Source organism: Pseudopodoces humilis, chromosome 5 (genome assembly GCF_049639895.1).
Source record: "Pseudopodoces humilis isolate 2021_Gansu_Grassland_sample_001 chromosome 5, ASM4963989v1, whole genome shotgun sequence".
NCBI classification, from domain to species: Eukaryota; Metazoa; Chordata; class Aves; order Passeriformes; family Paridae; genus Pseudopodoces; species Pseudopodoces humilis.
Genome location: NC_142204.1, coordinates 69767628 through 69786475, shown reverse-complemented (window position 1 = coordinate 69786475; position 18848 = coordinate 69767628). Strand labels below are relative to the sequence as shown.

At 44.0% G+C, this 18848-nt stretch overlaps 1 protein-coding gene across 5 annotated transcripts in view; it reads left to right on the top strand.

Moving 5' to 3' along the window:
* LOC102104603 (endonuclease domain-containing 1 protein-like) overlaps positions 1–18848 on the top strand; it is a 158513-nt gene that overhangs the window by 81842 nt on the left and 57823 nt on the right. For 2 of the 5 annotated variants that reach the window (XM_014259712.2, XM_088054837.1), the window contains exon 4: positions 6398–6579. The exons of the other annotated variants lie outside the window; for them this stretch is intronic. The gene's annotated coding sequence lies outside the window, so the exon portion shown is untranslated. The remainder of the gene's footprint in view (positions 1–6397; positions 6580–18848) is intronic. 5 annotated transcript variants of the gene reach the window in all.

Below are 18848 nucleotides of genomic sequence, written 5' to 3'. Positions count from 1 at the left end.
GGAGGAAAATCTGTACCAGAACTCCATGGATTTTCATTTATAGATGATCCACCATTTTTTCCCCCCACAACATTTTGCAGTGGTTTTTGTAGTTACACTGAGGAATTTTCCTGTCTTGCTTTGGAGTACTTGTGGTTTTCATTTAAAAGCAGTCAAGGCACCATGGTATATTCTTACTTGCAAGAGGTTCAGCATCATCTACCACTAGAGAGAGGGATGATTAGAGGGATGGAGCTGCATCCAGAGGGGACTGGAAAGATTCATATGAGATGATTGCATCATTATGTTTGAAATTGAGTTCTCTTGAGTTGTTGGTCCATTGAAATTAGAGGCCTTGCTGGAATATTTCAACAGCTTGATACAGCCACGTGTTGATGTCTACAGACTTGCTGGCAGAGCCTGCAGACATCGACACAGAAATCTACTCTGGCATGTTTTGAGGAGTATTTGTCCAACAGGTCCATACTGCGTAAACAGGAGCATGTAAATACACGAAATAGTGGCAAACTGATGGATCAGGGAAGAGCAGGATTCCTGAAGAGTATAGGATAGATGGTGCTATGGCAAAGCTTTCCTGTGCTGCCTCAGGAGTGTATTTTGGTCCCTCAGTGAGGGTGATGATGGTGAGGACACTTTGGGCACTTCAGCGCCAAATCCTACATAAGGAAAACATTGGGTTTTTTTCTTTTTGCTGCAGTTCTTCTTGTTTGGAAGAAGGAAGGTTTTTTTTTTCTTCCACCCAGACAAGAAGCACTTTCTGCCATTGCCCTTGCAGGTCTCTCAACATCATCTCCCTCCTTCTCCAGCTCAAATTGACAGGGTTTTTTTTTTCCATTGACACGAGTGCCCGTTCCAGGGACTGAGTCAGATGTTGAAGTGCTCATAGTAAATTGTTAATCCCCATCTATTGAAGTTGCCCATGGAGGGAATGTGGGGTGCAATGCCATGACAAGTACCAGCTCCGAGCGCCCGCGATCGTTAGAGCGGTGCTGAACCGACTTGTTCGCCTTGGAGGGAATGTTACTTGGTTGGAATGTTGGTACATGCTTGTGCTAATGCACTTTCTAAGTGGGTTGAGTTAAATTAAGGAACTGGCAGCAAGAGCGAGCCAGAAGCCATAAGGAAGTGGTGCTGCCAGGCTCTGGCATCCCTGCCAAGGCCAGTACACCAGGGCACATCTAGGTACACTCCAAAACGTGTCCTGCACAAGAGGGGACTTGCTCAGGAGGCTGTGACTCAGTGTCAGGGGCTGCTGTGTGTTTGCTTATCTGTCATGGAGGTCTGTGGGGTGGGAAGTGCTTGATACTTCGGGAAAAGTCACATCTTGCATGGGATGCTGTGGGTTGGCTACATATTCCCATGTTGTTTGGTGGCGCCCTGAATGTCTCCCTGCCATCAGGTCGTGCCAGTGATGTTTTGGAGAAACTGTGGATGATTTTTGGTGTGTTGAGTTTTTGGGGATGTACAGAGAGCAGAGCATTGCTCAGCTCGTGGTGCAGCATGCCATTGTGCATTCAGAGGCTCAACTCTCCCTCCTTTGCCATTTTCCTCTTGTCTCAGCTCCCTCTGGCATTCAGATACTCTCCCAAGACTAAAAGAGATTTACCAAGGCCACACCAAGATGAGAGCTGGAAGTGCTGGAGCTCAGTTCTCTATGGCAATCGCTCCCTCAGGTCACTGGCAGACTCTGCCCTCCCATGCAGGCACATTTTTCCATGCCATTGTCTGCCTGTCCCAATTCTTTGGCTCCTGAGATATCATTTTACCTGTACTTTTCCATCCCAGGAGAGGATAAGCGTGGTGTGATGCTGAGCTGAGACTTGTGATTTCACTGAGATGCCAAGAGTTTCAAACGTGCCATCTAGTGGTATGAGCTTGGAGCACTCAAAATAAAGGAAATCCCCCCAAAAATCCACCCTCCTCCAAATCCTCGTTATTTCTGAAATGTTCCTGTGCTTGGGGCAGAAAATGAGTGTTTATGGCCCCTGCTACCCTGTTGGGGTTTCTGAGTGTTGGGGAACTGAGCTGTTCAAGGATTTCTTAATCAGAAGAAGGAACAGGGAGACTTAGTCTGTTATTTAAAGCACATGCTAAGATAATCTGTACCTTCGTACCAAGAAAACATAGTTAGTTCATGCAGCTGTTGCTTCCCATTGCAGGAGCTGAACAAACTTTGCAAACAAAATAAATCTTAAATTAAAATACCCTTTATTGGTGAGGAGGGGAGAGGGAGGTAACAGTAATGCGCTTGTCTGTATGCATGCAACAGTTCATTATCAATGCCCTGTCATGAGATGCCGTGTGTTTGTGGATCAGTATTAGGACATATTCCACCCCAGCTCATAACCTGAAGTACTTCAGCTTCCTCCCTGCTAAAGAACACAGCACCAAAATTGCAAGAGGCTTGAAAAAAAAACAAACAAAGAACTTTCTAAAATCCTACATTCATCACCAAGATAAGAATAAGCTTACAGTGAGGAGTGTTAAAAGGCATGAGGTTTGAACCACAATTTTGGCATGTTCATGCAGTGAATTACAGCCTGAATTAAATCTATCTTGGGTGTTTGTCTTTGCTGTTATCTTCAGTTCAGGCTCTGGCACAGAATTAAAGTTGCTCAGGTTGATGTTTATGTGTGCTTGCTGTTCCCAAGATTTTTACCTAGAGGTCATCGTGTCCTTTTCTCTCATTACCAAGAAACTTGCTTGCTGTTTGCATTGGATTATGTGATCCATCTGTTGTAGCTACCAGAGCAAGTCAGGAGACCAATTCCATCCTGCCTCGCCTGCCCCTCATGTCATCCTTTCCATGCCAGGGTCAGAATTCAACCATTCCTGTCAGCTTCTACAGCTCCAGAATGTATTTGTGAACATGGCTTGTGTGCAGGCCCATGAAATGAAATATAAAAAAATGCTAGTCCTGGAACTGCATACAAAAAATAAATACAGGAGACATCTCTAGAATGAATAAGAGGAGTTAAGTATCTCTGAATTGCTAGCAAGTGAAGTGGGAAGAAAAAAGTATGGCAATATTAAATGTTGTCCTGACCTGGGGTCTGCTTAAACAATTTGGATAAAACACAGAGACAGAATTAAGAAAAGAAATTAAAACCTAGCCTTCCAAGTGCCCTGAGAAGTCCTTTTCACTGTAGGGTAAGGGACAAACTGTGATTGTATATCGTCCCATTTTGAATCTTTTATATGATTTGGGAGCAAGGGCGTGTTTCAGAAGGAGGGGTGGGAGGTCACTACTCTGCTCATAAACGTGTAGTATCAAAATTACAGCACAGTGCCGGGCTGTGGGCATAGGAGGAAAAAGCAGAATACAAGTCTCCTGCTTCCCAGGCAAGAGACTTTGCAATGGGAGGATTCAGAAGGGTGAGAAGTATCTCTTTCCCGAAGAAAATGTTAGTGTTGTGCTTTGTGCTAAATCTCAGTGCTGAGTTGGGAACCCCTCTGAAAAGTCGGGCCAAGGTATCTGCAAGGTCAGTCCTGTAATAATTTATTCTTAAGCAAGAGGAGGTTTAGTTTTGATCTGGTTTAGTCCTTGAGCTGCCTCTGCGTGGTAACACAAAATGGGACGTGGCCGCAGGGAAAACGCCTTGGTGCTATCAGTGAAGTGCTGTGCAGAGTGCCTGTGCTAATCCAGTACAGACTGATTGATTGATTTATTTGGATGCAGACACCCAGATGGCACCAGAGTGGGTGTTTCTGTCTCCCTGGCTGTGTCTGTGCTGCCTGCACCACCCGGGGAGCTGTGCTGTCCTCCCAGCCCGTGTCAGGCATAGATGTGTTCTGCCCAAGCAGATTCTCTGCAGCAACACAGTGTGGAGACCACCATAAGATGTTAACCACAACCTGTCATTTCTGTCAAGTGGGGTTTTTTTTGTTGGTTTGTTGGGTTTTGGTGGTATTTTTCATTTTAAAGCTTCTGATGCTTATTACCAATTTAGTGGTTTTATTATGAGTACAAGAGCTTGAGTTTTAAGACCTGGTCACACACCCAGCTTTTTGGTCCTGATGACTATTTGAATTTGGAGTGATTTGACTCCCTGGTGGTCCTGGGAAATGTAGATTCTGCAGGAGCAGTGCCAGAAGCCTGCATGGGGATGTGAGAAGCAAACCTGACGTGGCCTGACCTGTGCTGAATCCCTGAGGGTTTTTGGAGTGAGCCATCCCTGCAAGCACGCTGGGTTGTGCTCCCTCCTGACAAGCCACAGAGATAATCTTAACACGTTTATGCTGCAGCCCACGGTTCAGAAAACTGTGTTATTTATTAGTCAGAGTGGACATACCTGGCAGGAATTATTTGTTTGTGATAGTGGGAAGCAGCATTTGACTTTATGACGGCAGTGTAAGTCTTTTATTAGTAAAACTTAATGTGTAACAGAATAATTCCGTTGCACCTACTACCATACTGGCATTATTTTGTACAAAGTAAGTTTCTGTTTCCTTGAAGGCCTTATATAAGGCTTAAAACTGGGAACGAATCCAGCATGTTCGATCACAATAAAGGAGCTGCTTCAGAGCAGGCTCTTCTTTGGGAATAGCCGTAAACACGTTTATATATAGGCACTGCTATTATACACAAAACTTGCTGAAGAAACGTTTCCTGAGATCCCGTGGTTTTACTGTGTGCCATGGGGACTCTGCTCAGGCTAAACCTGTTGTAGGAATTTGGGGGAAGGTTTAAAACACAAGATCATCTCTCAAATCCGTGTCTGCTGGCAGGGCTGGGTGTTGAATGGCTCTTTGCTGTAAAAAAGAGCATTTGATAAAAAGGCTCGGGAACTTCGCCTGGCATCCTACATATGCAAATGCAGGTGCTGTCCGTGTTATATTTGGATTTCAGGGTTTTTCAGATGCATTTCAAGGCGATGGGTAGCAGTCTTATGTGGTTTAATGGCTTGCTTTCATCACCCATCATCAATTATTATACATGAGATCCACCAGCCCCCTCGAAGCCACAGTGCCTGCAGCTGAGCATCAGCACGGTTGGGAACAATAAGGGGCTGGCATTTGGGAGTTTCTTTCCCTTCTAATTGGGCAGGACCCAAAATGACTCCCTTGCACAGCTCACCCATCAGGCTCCTGTCTTCAACAGGTACGCTTCCATCCGAGCAGCGTGAGGATGTGAGATCTGGGGAGATTTGTGACGCGTTTACATTCAGCATCGTTGGTTGTGTGCTCCGGTAGAGTTTTGGAGAGGTACAGGACAAAACATGGGAAGACTTCTGCCTTTGTGATTGATTTTTAAGGATAATTTGCCATTTTGTTCCTCGCCTCCTTCCTAATGAGCTGAATTGTTAAAATATGTTAATGTAAGGAGACATACGAGGAAGGGTGAAGCAATATACTGACACGTTGGATAATTAGATCATCTCCTGCGCAGGAAAAAAGTCAAGTACGAAACAGGAACAAGAAATGCTTCCCTCCCCCCCTGTAGAGGCACCAGGTCTGGCTCTTTCTGCATGCAGAAGCAGGTTAGACAATTAGATCTTTAGTATTAATTAATTTTTGTGAAATTCCTGAAGATTCAAAGCAGCGTTTGTAGTAACTGTCTCATATTTGTCGGTTGTTTTTTTGGGGAGAAGTTGGGAGCCTTGTTTCAGAGGGCTGAATTTGTGTGATGAAACAAAAAATGTCTGTTGCTGGGACTGAATTCGGGAATGTTTAAGTGGTTAATCAGGTCTTCTCAGGAAAATAGTTGTGAATTTTATCCTGAATAGGCATTAGACCAAGGGGATTTTGTAAAGAGGCACGGGACATTGTGGCTGCCTTTCTTGCTAGTATTTGGTGTTTTGGCAAAGCTGTGCTTCGTATTTCTTATAAGACTTACTTCTTTGAAATAGTAATTCATTAATATTCACTAAGCTCCCAGCCCAGTATGAACTGATGCCTGCAGGGAGGGCTGTGACAGTACTCCACCTTTACTCACAGGAGTAAGCCCTCTCCACGGGTTAAGTTCACTTGTTTGATAAACATAACACTTAGCTTTTGTTCTCTTAATCACTTCCTTCGAAGAGTTAACTTCCTAAGCAGCCACAGATTAGTTCTCTCAGTTGTTTTAATTATTTTTCTTGTCACGCACAGTGAAGGTCTCGTGTTTGTGAAATGTCTTCTTTTATTTTTGTCCCCCCTTCCATGGCAGCCTCAGTGATGCTGGCACTGAGAACCCAGCTGAAACACGCTCTCCCCGCACTCCTGGCATTCGTTTTTATCTTCATTTTAAACCAAATTTCACTTTTTTTGAATGGGAGTGCTACAGGACGTAACACTTTCCTTTCAGGGTGATCCGAGCGCTCCAGAATGTTGCATTCCCCTAAGGGGTACGCCAGGGGCTGTAGCAGAGGCTTCCACGTGCTCGCTGCTGAGTAATTTCCTTTTGTATTGCTGACAGGTGACTCAAAGAAGGAGCGAGCAGATGGCCACGTCGTTAGCTGGTGGCCACAGCCTTCCCAGATGAGTTTTGGAATTTCCACCAAAGTCGGGATTAGGCTCAGGATATGCCGGTGGCACAGAGCACCCCAGGGGAGCGTGGAAGAAGAGGAAACCATTCATAGCGACTCATCTCGTGGTTGGGTGAGTCAGGGGTCTGCTGTTGGTGGTCACAAAGGCACGTGGCTGACGACACCGCCTTTGTGTGCTCTGCAGGATGCAGACTGTCTCCAAAAATTAATCCTCCCCGCTTGATTTGTCCAGTGAATTATTTCCAGAAAGGAGTTACTGTATTTTCTGGAATGACTATTGTGAAATTCTTTCTCTCTGTCTCTTGTTTTTTTCTTCTTCTTTTTTTTTTTTTTTTAAATACAGTGGGCAAGTTTTCAGCTGGTGATTTATCAACAAAGTATTTTACAGGATCATAGTTAAAGTCTAATCTTAAAAAAAAATTACACCCTGTGCAATAGGGAAAGTAAAAGCATCTTGGTTTCCAAGTGATGAAGGAATAACCGAAAGAGCTGGTTCTTGGAATAGTAGCTCCATTGGCACTCGTTGGTGATTTCCTGTGCATTTGCTGCAAGAATCGCTCTGTGATGTGAGTAGGTGGAACTAAAGGGTTATTACGAAACCAATTTTCAACCAGACGTTTTGAGTCATGGATGGGGAAGAGGGATAGCAGCTCCGGAGCTCTCTCTTTGTTCAGGCACCGCTCCTGAAATGCACACCCGGGATATTCTTTGCCCACACCGGGGGACAGGTGTGGGCTCACATGAAGCGCTCTCCTTTGTGCCGCTCCATCCCAGGCATGGGAGATGGGAGCGTGGGCTGAGAGCCGGCACAGCCTGTGCAAGGTGCACGAGGAGCAGTTTTCCCTGCTGCCTTTTCAATTGTAAGTATTTTCTCATGGCTTTTCCCAGACGTGGGAGACAAAATGGAGTTGCGTCAGGACGGGTGCCTGTGCCAAAACGAGGTGGTGGTTTGGAGTGGTTTGGTTCTGTTCTGGAAGCAGATGGGCTGCCACTGGCAGGAGGCAGTTGGCTTCTCCATCAGAAAAAAAAAGAGAAAAGAGAAGAAGGGGTGTTTAAGGGAATTGGTCTGGCTCCTAAACCGAAGGAATTGTTGACCCACTGACTCAGTTCTGAAGCATTAGGGAAGCAGTCTTCCTGTGGTTTCTTTTGTTGGTGGCAGATTCAGAGCCTGGCTGTGAGCGTTCGGGTGTGAGCAGCGGAGGAGAGGCAGTTCTGGTACCTGCTGCTGTGGGATTTACTTGGTGCCAGGGAGGAGCTGAGGTGCTGACGGCTGAGTAACACCTGAACTTTATTTCTGATGCTTCTCCCGATAGTGCATTGGTAAGTTTATGTGCTTATTTTCAGCGCTGAGATGGTATCTTGCTAAATGTGATTGAGAGAAAGCCCTTCAGCAGCTCTTTGAAGAGGCCACTTTCATTATTTTTTTCCCACTGGAGCTTTTGCAGAAAGCACTGGCTGCCTTGCCACAGGTTAGGAGTCTGTGAATGAGGGGGAAATTTTTTTTGATCAGGGTGACAGAAACAGTTTGAAACTGCTTTTCCCTCCCACCTTTCACCTACAAACCTCTGCTGACATTGGTACTGAGTGAAGGGGATGGACCAGAGCTCCAGCTTTGGGATCACATCACCCCAGAGTCATGGCTAAGCTGTAATTTCCCTGTTACACTGAATGAACAAGGCTCTGGTCTTCTAGAATTTCACATGAGAATCAGATGTTCATCCCTAGAATTAAATCTAATGATACTTTTCCTAAAATATACCTAGAATAGAAATGGTGTTATTTTTAAGTGGCTCCGTAAAATGCCAAGAAAAAATACATCAGTTAGTGGTTTCTCAAAAAACCCCCAAATCATTAACATACTATTGGCTGGAAAGAATCACGTTGGCTGACAGAGCTGGGTCTGGAAGTTGTGCTCCCTGAATCTGCTGTCGACTCTGTCGCTGTATTTGGGAGGAATTCTTTGGAGGGGGGAGCTTCTTGGGCAAGTAGTTTATTTTTAGTTGTCGATGAAATGAGGGCAGTGATATTTAACTTCCCTTTGGTGCTTTACCAGCATTAAGACTGTATTTTCCATTTAGAGAGGGTGCTGATATGGGATACTGTAGCTCTTGGATTTCCAGAGCATCATTTGGAACGCTGAGATTAGAAAATGGGAAAAGCAGAATAGTGATTATTGAATTTGTCTTGCTCTGTGACGTGTCTTCTCCAAACAACAGCTGTAGGAATTGCAGGTTCTCCACAAAGGGAGGGATCCACTGCTGCTGTAGTTCCCCTGGGTGGTGAGAACAGGACACCTTGTCTTCCCAAACCCACTTGTGTTGGCATTTGCAAGGAGCACTCCAGGGATATTTTTTCCCTTTTTTCCAAAACAGCCACGGAGGAGGCTCTCCATGCACCACATACCCTTGCAGAACAGCAAATAAACCCAGTGGTTTAATGAAAAAAAAAAGAAAAAGGAAGGTTCAGCATTGTACTGGGTTTCCTTTCCCTTCCTTAAGTGCTTCCTTTGGATCTTGGGAGAAGAGCTCAAGAGCGGGGAGCAGTTGTACCAAAAGGCGTGGGAGGCCGGGTCAGGGAAGAGTCACTTGGTTGTTATGTGGGTGTGAAAAGCCTATGAAAAGGAAAGGGTGGAGGAAAATATTTTACTTGAATTAAACAAATAAAGGAGAACGTTATATGAATTAGATATTCAGAGATACATTTTTTGCCAAGTATTTTTTGTGAATTAACTACATATCTCCTGAAAATGATTTAACTGTAACCTTATCAGAACGTTCTCAGGAGTGATTTTTTTTTCCAAAAGAAAAGAAAATCATTGTTTTCGTATCACTTCAGATGAAAAGAAAGGAATTTGCAGATTTTTATTGCTGCTAAATTGTTAACTGTTAAACCTGTATTGAAGCAGCAGATCAAATTTCCTCTAGATCACAGTGGAGCAAATCCATTTACTGAAAAATCCCAAGCAGGCCCTGTTTGAGGAGAAAGAGTCTTAGATCTTGAGTTCACTGCTGTGTACTTATCTGTGGGACAGGGAAAGTGCTGCTCTTGAAAATCACATATTTTGGGAAATAGGGGATTTTTTGGGGGCAGAATTTTGGAAATTTTGGGGCTTTTACCACTGATGCAGTGCACAGAGATGGTTTGCCCCCAAAAAATTGAATGAAACGTATTTTGAAACCTGATTTTTTTTTTTTACATAGATTCATAGAATCATAGGATATGCTGAGTTGGTCATGCATGCATCTCTTTTTAGTGGCAGCTTTGAAAATGTTGCCTAATGTGATTGAAAGAATCTAAATTATATGTTGCAAAGGTGATGTTTTTCTATGCCTTTAATTGTTATCTTGAGCCAAAAAAAAGACAGCACATGGAGGCAGGTGGAACAGCACTCTGTCTCTGAAGCAGATTATTGTTCATTGCAGTAGTTAATGAAAGTCTGGATTTTTTTAAAAAAAACAGTCAAACTAACAGAATTAACCAAAAAACTGCCTTTATCATAAATAGTAGCTTTTGAAACTTAAGCCATAAATTGCATGTAAGGAAGACACTTAAGAGTCCAAAGCTGGATGCACAGGTGTGTAGTGTGATGTCTTGTACCAAGTATTTGATGTTTTAGGTCTGGGTAGTGTTTTGATCGTGTTGATCTGTACTGATTATCTGAGGGATTCCCATGTGGAAGTTCACAGGCTGTTGTTTGTTGTGTAAATTTTCAAAGTTCTTTTATGGCCTGTAGCTATCCAGAGTTTGCAGCTAAAGTTTGCATAGGAAATGGTGAGCTCAAAATTGGACCTAGAACAGAGGAGTGAGGAGTCTTCCTTTTCCATCACTCTGCTGGAATGGTAACACCAACATCTGAAAAAGAACAGGTAATTGAGGCAAATAAAAACACATCCAGCAGTGTGAGGTATGGAAGGAAGCCACTTTTATCAGTGCACATTCAGGGTAGAGCTGTGTGTGATGGTCTCTGGTATCTCATCCCCTTGCTTCCTTATCACATCATAAAATCACAGAACAGTTTGGGTGGGAAGGGACCTTAAAGAACATCCAATTCCAATACCCTGCCATGAGCAGGGACACTTTCCACTGGACCAGGTTGCTCCAAGCCCTGTCCAGTCTGCCCTGGAACATTTCCAGGGATGGGACATCCAGAATTGGATTTATTTCTGCTGCCGAACTGGGACACCTCTAGGCAGTGCTGCCGTGTCCTGCTGGGACTGCAGGTGTTCCCTGGTGCAGCAAATGGACACTAACAGGCAGTTTTCACTTCTCACCAAAGTTTGGGCACCTGAATTGTACCTTTAAGAACCCAAGTGGCTACAGAAATTCCCCACATGACCTGTTATTACAGGCTCAGGTGAGAGTGTACTTGCAGTTTTATTGCCAAAACATGAGGTTGGCAGAAATGAGTCATACCTGGGAAGATCTCAGCTTTGCTCTTTGATTTACTTTTATCCACCAAGTATAAAAATATTTCCAAGAATACAGGTAGGAATATGCTGTTCTCCTGTTAGGGCAGAGCTCTCACTGGCTCTTAGGTGTGTTTATATAGCTCATAGGATGTATTTTTGAAGCTTTAGTATAAAAGGAGCTATGTATACATTTTACGTAATCTTCAGTGCAGTAGGCATGAGCAGTTCCTGGAGAAGGGACCAGAATATAGGGCTCTGCCCCTTCTCCTGGGAGTCTCTTTCTCATGGAGTCATACTTGCCCTCCAGGGCTTTCTCTTCATGGCTTTGTGAGTTTTGAATTCCTGTGAGCTGGCCCAGCTCCAGCAGGAGGGCAGAAAGCAGCCTCAGCCCAAGATCTGCTTGAAGCCTGCTGGTTCAGGGACTTCGCAGGAGGTGGCATCTGCAGGGGGAAAAATGCCCAGCCTTGGAAGAAGTTCCCAGCCTCCCAGTTGAGCTCTTAACCAGTGGGGTACTGTTTCAAGGTGACAATATTGTCTTCTGTGGACGTGGCTTTGGGTTGCAGCGGTTGTTGGATGTTGTTTTGGCATTGGTGTTTCAGTGTGAGCAGAGGGTACCTGCTCTGCAGGTTTCACATGTGGTTTTAAGGTCAGATCCTTCCATGACCATCCCTGATGACCAAGTGGTCTTGGAGTGATCCAAACTGAACAGCTCAATTTGCTGAGCTGGTTTGAAAACGTTTTTCTTCTCCATTTCTTTTCTCTTGGGAAATTAGAGCTGCTCCATCCCATGACATGACTACAGGGCTGCTGGTGCTGATGGGGAGGTGGGAGGAATTAATGGCCAGAAGCAAAGGAGAAGGTGACACTGTCACTTACAGTGACAGCTGTATGAAGTTCATCAGCATGTTCAGGAAACCTCACCTTCCCTGTCAGTTCGTCACAGTGGAGCTCAAGGAAGAGCTAACTTAACCTTTTTCCAAAGTTAGCAATCTGTTGAACAGTCTTTCCTGTATTCCTTTGGCATCTGGATTATAGGTATCTGCATTTAAAGAGCAGAAGTACCTAAGAAAAAGAAAAGTAACTGAGATAATAATGTGTAGTGCCAGAGAGGAGTCCATCCCTTGCTAAAATTTCTGGTTATTGATCATCAAATCAAAGGATGGTTTGGATTGGGAGGAACCTTAAGAATAACTAATTTCAGCACTTCTGTCATGGGCAGGGACACCTTTCACCATCCCAGGCTGCTCCAAGCCTCATCCAGCCTGGCCTTGGACACTTCCAGGGATCCAGGGGCAGCCACAGCTTCTCTGGGCAACCTGTGCCAGGGCCTCCCCAGCCAAGAATTTCTTCCCAATATCCAATCTCAACCTTAAATCTTACTGTTATATAGAAATATATAGAAATAAGCTTTATAGAGCCTGATAGGCTCATGCCATTTATCAAACTGGCATTTTTTCAAACAGCATCAAAAATTGTTCTTCTTCTACTTTTCACAAAACTTCCCTTTGTCTATTATTCCACAAATCACATCCTGTCGTAATCAGAGTCAGGATAGAATTTGCATTGGCCAGGGTGGAAAAAGAAAAAAAAAAGGCAAAATACCCCCAAACCCCTCTCTGCAGGAGGTTTTGGGGCAGCAATAGTTCGGGCAGTTGGCTTCCAGCAGGCACAGCACAGTTGGGAAGGGATTATCTTTCTTCATGCCTCTGCTTTCTACTCTACTGCTTTGGAGTTTTTTCTCTTCTTCTGCATTTTTCTGTCAGTTTTCCTGATTGATTCTTACTGCTGTTGCTATAATGCATTTTTCTCATACAGCCTCCTTGAAAACACCAGAGGTGCGCTCATGCCATGCGTCTTTCTGCGCCGTCTCCTTCCTGCGTGTGTGCTTACCTAACAACTTGGAAATAGCAAACAAAGCACATGATCTGAGAAACAAGCTGGTATTTTACCCTAAGGGAAGATTTTCTCAGCGCACAAATCAAGAGTTAAATAGTTAAAAATGCTGTATAATATAGATCCAGCCGCTCTAAGGCTCGATCCCACGTAGGAGTGAAGTTATTTGCCTACATAAATGTTGACACAGTTGAGCTCTGCGTTATCAAATCCACTGTCAAAAGCTGACCCCAGGCGTTTTGCAAGGAAGATGATGATTGTCTCTTTAATGACATAAATTCTGTTGTGCCTGTTTAGGAGAGTTCCCCACAACCCTGTCATTACTGTGCCCCCGCCAATCACATCCCTACTGGCATGGCTCTGTTGGGGAGTAGCTACAACACCCAGCTACAAGGGCCTCCTTTTAATCGAGCTCTGTGATTATCACACACCAATCAGACAATTGAGTTGCTGCAGAAGTTGGCCAGCCCTGTGCTAAGAGCTCCTGTGGAATTACAGAATCAGAGATGTTGGAGATGGAAAGTGCATTAGATCATCCAGGCCGTCGTCTTGCCAGTACATGTTTCCTGCTGCATGGTTTTGGGTGGTTGTGGGTTTGTTTGGGTTTTTTTTTTTGGTCCCTTGCATTTTATGGCTGAAGATACTCGAAGAACTGAGCCTTCCACTTAGATCCTCTGGAATCTTCCCCATGAAGTTTGATGGCAAGATTTTTCTTTGCCTAATACGTTCCCTAAATTTTTCCGTTTCTTTATTTCATAATATTTCGTATTATTTCAAGTCTACATTCTCATCTTTCAGTAATTCTCTCTGGTGTTAACAGCCCGTAAATATGAGTGGAATAGTATTATGTGCTCTTGAATATTAAATGTATCACTTATCTTAAGTGCTGCATGTTCAGTTTTTCAGGATTTGGGAAAATTCTACTGATTGAAGATGGGTTTTAAATTGAACTGCTAATAGTATAATTTCTCAGACGCATATTTTATTGTAGTATAAGAGTGGTCTGTTCTGGTGTCATTTGAGAAATTGTTGAAAATTACCTGAAAAGGCCAATTTGAATTGGAAATGAAAATGTTTTTCTATGGAGGAGATAAAATTTAAGCGATTTTTAACTCCATTGTGGCATTTAAACTGTGAGGAGACTGTGTGCAGGCAAGTCTGCAGAGGGCATTGCAGGGAAACCAAAAAAACTAGTTTTCTATTAGTGACAGAATTAGTGGAAGTTGCAGTCTAGTTACTGGAGTCTTCCCCAGCCCCCCCATCCCAGCTTTCCATTCAAGTTCTTCATAACTATTGTTCTTTTTATAGTTTTACTTGTTTCTGTGGGATTTGGGGTTTGCCTGGTTGTTGTTTCTTCCTCAGAGCCTGCTCTTCACTACCAGAAGCTTTGGGTGCCCAGGGAGGGTTGTCTCAAAAGTTTTCCTTTGTCTTGACCACCAAGAGCTAGATCAGTATCCCCCCCTTAAAAAGAAAAACATTCAGTGTCTATAAAAAGGGCAAATGGAGTTCTTTTTTTGCAGTCACCATGGGAGAAGGACGGGGTGGTTGGTGTGAGCTGGTGCACAGCCACGCTGGCTTGAGCCAGTCCCTTCAGGGCTGTCCTCTGGTCATGAAACAGCACCTTTACCCCAGTCCTCTGCACGTTCCTGAGGCGTTACCTCTGTTTTTCTTTCCCAGAGGTTGAGAGGGTTGGGTTGGAAGCCTCCAGAAATGGGGTTTTGTAGGGTGGGGGTGTGTTGGGTGCCTGCTAGAGGCACAGCACACATGGATGTGGCAGAGACACGGCCAGAACTGCCCAGTCCTTACTCCATCCATCCTCAGTCTGTCCAAAGAAAGCATTTGGCTCATCCAGAAGGGATGGCAGGAAAGATTAGCAGTGATTTGTGTGGAGATTGATCTTATGGAGCCTGATGGACACAGGGAGCATGGAGCAGTAAGCTGCCTTCCCTCAGATTCCAGGAAGCCAGATGCAGGCATGGGGATGTTGATGAGAGAGGCACGGACAGATGAGTCTTGGCAGGCAGAGTTCCTCTCCCTGAGTGTACTGGAGGTGTTTGAAGTTCAGGTCTGTAACTGAACAGGGAGATGAATGAGGAACGTGAAAATGGGTGGGTTACAGAGTGAGTAAGGGAAAGTGAGTGGGTGGGGAACGAGACTGGCAAGTGAGAGAGGAGGTGGGAGGGGGTGAGTGCAGGGGGGAGGGAGGTAGCAAAAAGTTGGAGTAGCGTTATGGGCTGGCTCTGTGAGGATACCTGAGAGACTGGGAAGAAGCTCCCTCCTTGAGACAGGCAGAGCTGACAGGGGTGTGGGATGTGCAGGACAGCACACAGACCCTGCTGACCTCCGCTGCTTCCCAGCTGGTTTGGATGGCATGTGATTTACTCTGCCTGAACTTCACTGTGTCTGGTGTGAAGTAAACAGTAATCCTCACACTGGTCAGCTGGTTGCATGCTGCTGCTGTTCCTGCAGAAAGATGTCAGATCATAATTATGCATTGTGGGGTTTTTCTGGCTCTCACAGTTACAGAGAGAAACTTTTAGTCCGTATGGTTTATTGCAGCTTGTAGTGGGCATAACCAGGAGCTGAAAGGACTCGAGAGCTGCAGGGAGAAGGAGTTACCTGATTAATAAAAGGTTCTGGAATTACAAACCTGCAATGCCTCAGCATAAAGACAGCTCCCAAACTTGAAATTCCTTTAATTTTAATGGAAGAGATGGGAAAGTAAAGTAACTTTAAATCATTACCAGACCCTGCCTGACAAGGCTTTTATTAGTATATTTAACTATAAATGCTGTAAGGTTGGATGTAGCTCAGTGTGACTAATCTGAACCTGTTTTTATCAATTACTATGGCAGAGTTACAGCCCCAGCTGTGACTTCTCTGTAGTCAGGTGCAGTCAGGCTGTTGTCCAAGGTAAGGTCTCTGCTGCCCTGTTACATCATACTGAGTTGTACACAGTACAGTCTCAATATTTACTGAATAGAGCAAGTCCTTTTGAAGCCCAGATAGAGGTGAGTGACTACAGGAAGTGACAGTTCTTGTCTTAGCTGCCAAAAAGGTATTTACTAAGGAATAACTTAATATACAGTGTTCTGAAAACACCAGTCCCTGCAGGTTTCCATTGGTAGCCAGATAAGATGCTTTAACACCCTCAAAATAAAGAATTTCTCCCTAATACCGAATCTAATCCTGCCCTCTGGCAGTGTGAAGTCATTCCCTCTTGTCAGGTGACTCCAGGCCCTTGTCCCAGGTTCCTCTCCAGCTCTCTTGAAGCCCCTTTAGGCACTGGAAGGAGCTCTAAGATCTCCCTGGAGCCTTCTCCAGGCTGATCAACCCCAACCCTCTGGCCTTTCTTTATGGCAGACATGCTCGACTTTGGACCATTTCCATATGAAATCTTCATCTTGAACATGGTCACCTGTTGCTAAGTAAGTTTCCAATAAAGCTTGGAACTGCAGCCAAGACAGCTTGTACAGTAGTTAGTGTTTACACTTTTTTTTAATCCTAGACAAATCCAGAAAAAAATTGCTTTACTTAAGCAGATATTTGTTACTGTTAAAACAGCCCAAATCTCTTGCTGATGTTCAAATGCTATAGTAACTGTGCAGAATATTCAGAGGAACGTGGGGCTGTATTTAATACAAGCCTATTGGGTTGTAGATCTGTCAAACCCTCAAATTTGCATTCCTCACATAAGCAGAGATCCTGGTGGTGTTTACACATGCTTTGGGAACTGCAGGAACTGAAGTGCTTTGTCAAAAAACTCTGCTGCCAATTGCCACCTGTGGGTCTGCAGGGACACAGTTAAAATATTACAGTGGCAAGACTAACTAAAGTTTGTTTATTGTTCTGCTTGATATTAAAACTTACCACAACAATTGTAAGAGCAGTGTGAGACCTCTGTGGAAGTGTGGACAGATTCTCAGTGAACACAGGAACAAGAACCTCAAAGTTTCCCTTCTGGCTAATTAATAGTTTGTTTTTGTCAGTGACAGGGTTGCGCAGCATTTGCAGTAAGTTTGCTTTGTCTTTGGCCATTTTTTTCCATATGGGTGTGTTCTTCCTTTTCATTCTGTTGTTTTTCTTTGCTTTTTTTTTTTTTTTTCTTTCTTCCCTAACACAGCCACTCCTTTTATTTTAAGAATAAGTGAACTGCTTGCTGAGCAGAAAAAAAACAAAGTTTCATAAACAGTGCAGTTCTGATCCGTGTAATCCTTTATTACCTGTAGGGGCAGGTGCAGGAAGCTGCTGCAGGAGTGGAGGTTACTGACTTCCCCAAGGCTTGGGTTACACAAGGGGTCAGTACATTGTAGCATGTTGTAGCTGCTGCAGTGAAAGTTGTGAACAGCATGATCAAAGGTGGATTGATGAGAAGTAATTTTGGCTTGGTTTGTTTCACTTGATTCTACCCCAAAGAGTTCTGAGCCTTTCAGCTCGTATTTTAACCACCACACTGATGTGAAGTTACAGGATCACAGGATGGCTTGGGTTGGAAGGGACCTCAAAGATCCAGCTTTGGTCCAACCCCCTGCTACGGGCAAGGACACCTTCCGCTATCCCACGTTGCTCCAAGCCCCATCCAACCTGGCCTTGAACACTTTTAAGGGATGGGGCATCTTCCCTGGGCAGCCTGTTCCAGAGCCTCACTACCCTTACAGTGAATAATTTCTCCCCAATACCAAATCTAACCCTGCCCTCTGCCAGTGGGAAGCCATTCCCTGTGTCTTGTCACTCCCTGTCCTTGTCCAGAGTCCCTCTCCGGCTCTCTTACAGCTCCTCAAGGTGGGAGAAAGCTGTTTCCTTCTCTCCCTGAAGTCCCTGCATATTATCTTAAATGTGTTTCCTGCTGTAGTAAAATAGATTTTATTACTGGAGGTTCTGTCTTCTAATGCTTTCATTACCCATGTTTTTTTTCTGTTTGTTGCTCAAGAGAAAGTGCAGGGAGCCACTCACTTGATGTCAGCAAACCAGAAAGCAGCAGTTCATGGCTGTAGTGGCTGTGGAATGCTGAGATAGTGTCTGTAGGAAAACAACCAGACAGCTTCAAGAAGTAAGATTTTTTTCTTTAATTGTTTGTGTTGTTTTTTTTTTTTAACATGTTGAAACCATTTAAATTGCTGCAAAGGGGTAGGGCAAGGAGGGTGGTAAAAAAATACATCGCCCATCCCTTGTGATTTTGCGGTTTTGTCTGAATATTTTTATTTTTTTTTTTAATTCTGTACAATCAACTACACATTTCAGTTGTGATAGCTGCCCCAAGAACGTGTCTCATTTGCCTAATATTAAAAATATGTGTGTGTAATAACATTTTTTCTAATGCTTCCCATCTGGAAGATACATCACACACCTTTGCATTAAAATTCATAGCGCCCTTTTTGCATATTACAGGGTTTCATGATGGAGACTGTTAATTTGCAGTTTGGGGCTGAAAAATAGTTCAAAGCAGCTTATTATTTATTGCCAGAAATAAGTTTTCACTATTTGTCTGTCTTAGTCAGTCTGGTAGAACCACTGTGTTTGTGAGAGGCAATTTGTCTGCTTAAAATGTCATGGTTCATTTATTAGAAGAAATGCTGAGCAACTAACACAAAGTGAGGGGTCTGAAGACCTTCCTCTTCCAGTCCCTCAGGAGATGCCTGGAAGCTTTAAGGTTTTGGTCTGAAATACATGTAGATCAAATCTGAGTGGCATCACAGCATGTGAATTCCTGGCAAAAATTGTCTCAAAATGGTACGGCTGTTAAAATACAATGGTCATGCTTGTGTGAATCAGCAAGGATTCATTCTTTCTGGAGGAAACTTAATAAAATAGTGTCAAAGGAAAGGTGCAGGGGTCTGTTGGGATCATAGTATGTAGGAAAGGAGCTTCGGAGCTGCTTGTGTACTTCAGATACATTTAGTGATAAGGACTGGTTAATACATCTTCATTTTAAGTGTATAACCAATCCTTTGGAAGGTGTGCTTTTCAGTGTGCCAGGCAGCAGGAAGCACCTGTGTGCTCAATTCCAGCTTGTGGTGACATCTTCTGGATGCTGAGCACTGGGAAAATTTCACCTGTTATTTGAGTAGTTGATTGAAAG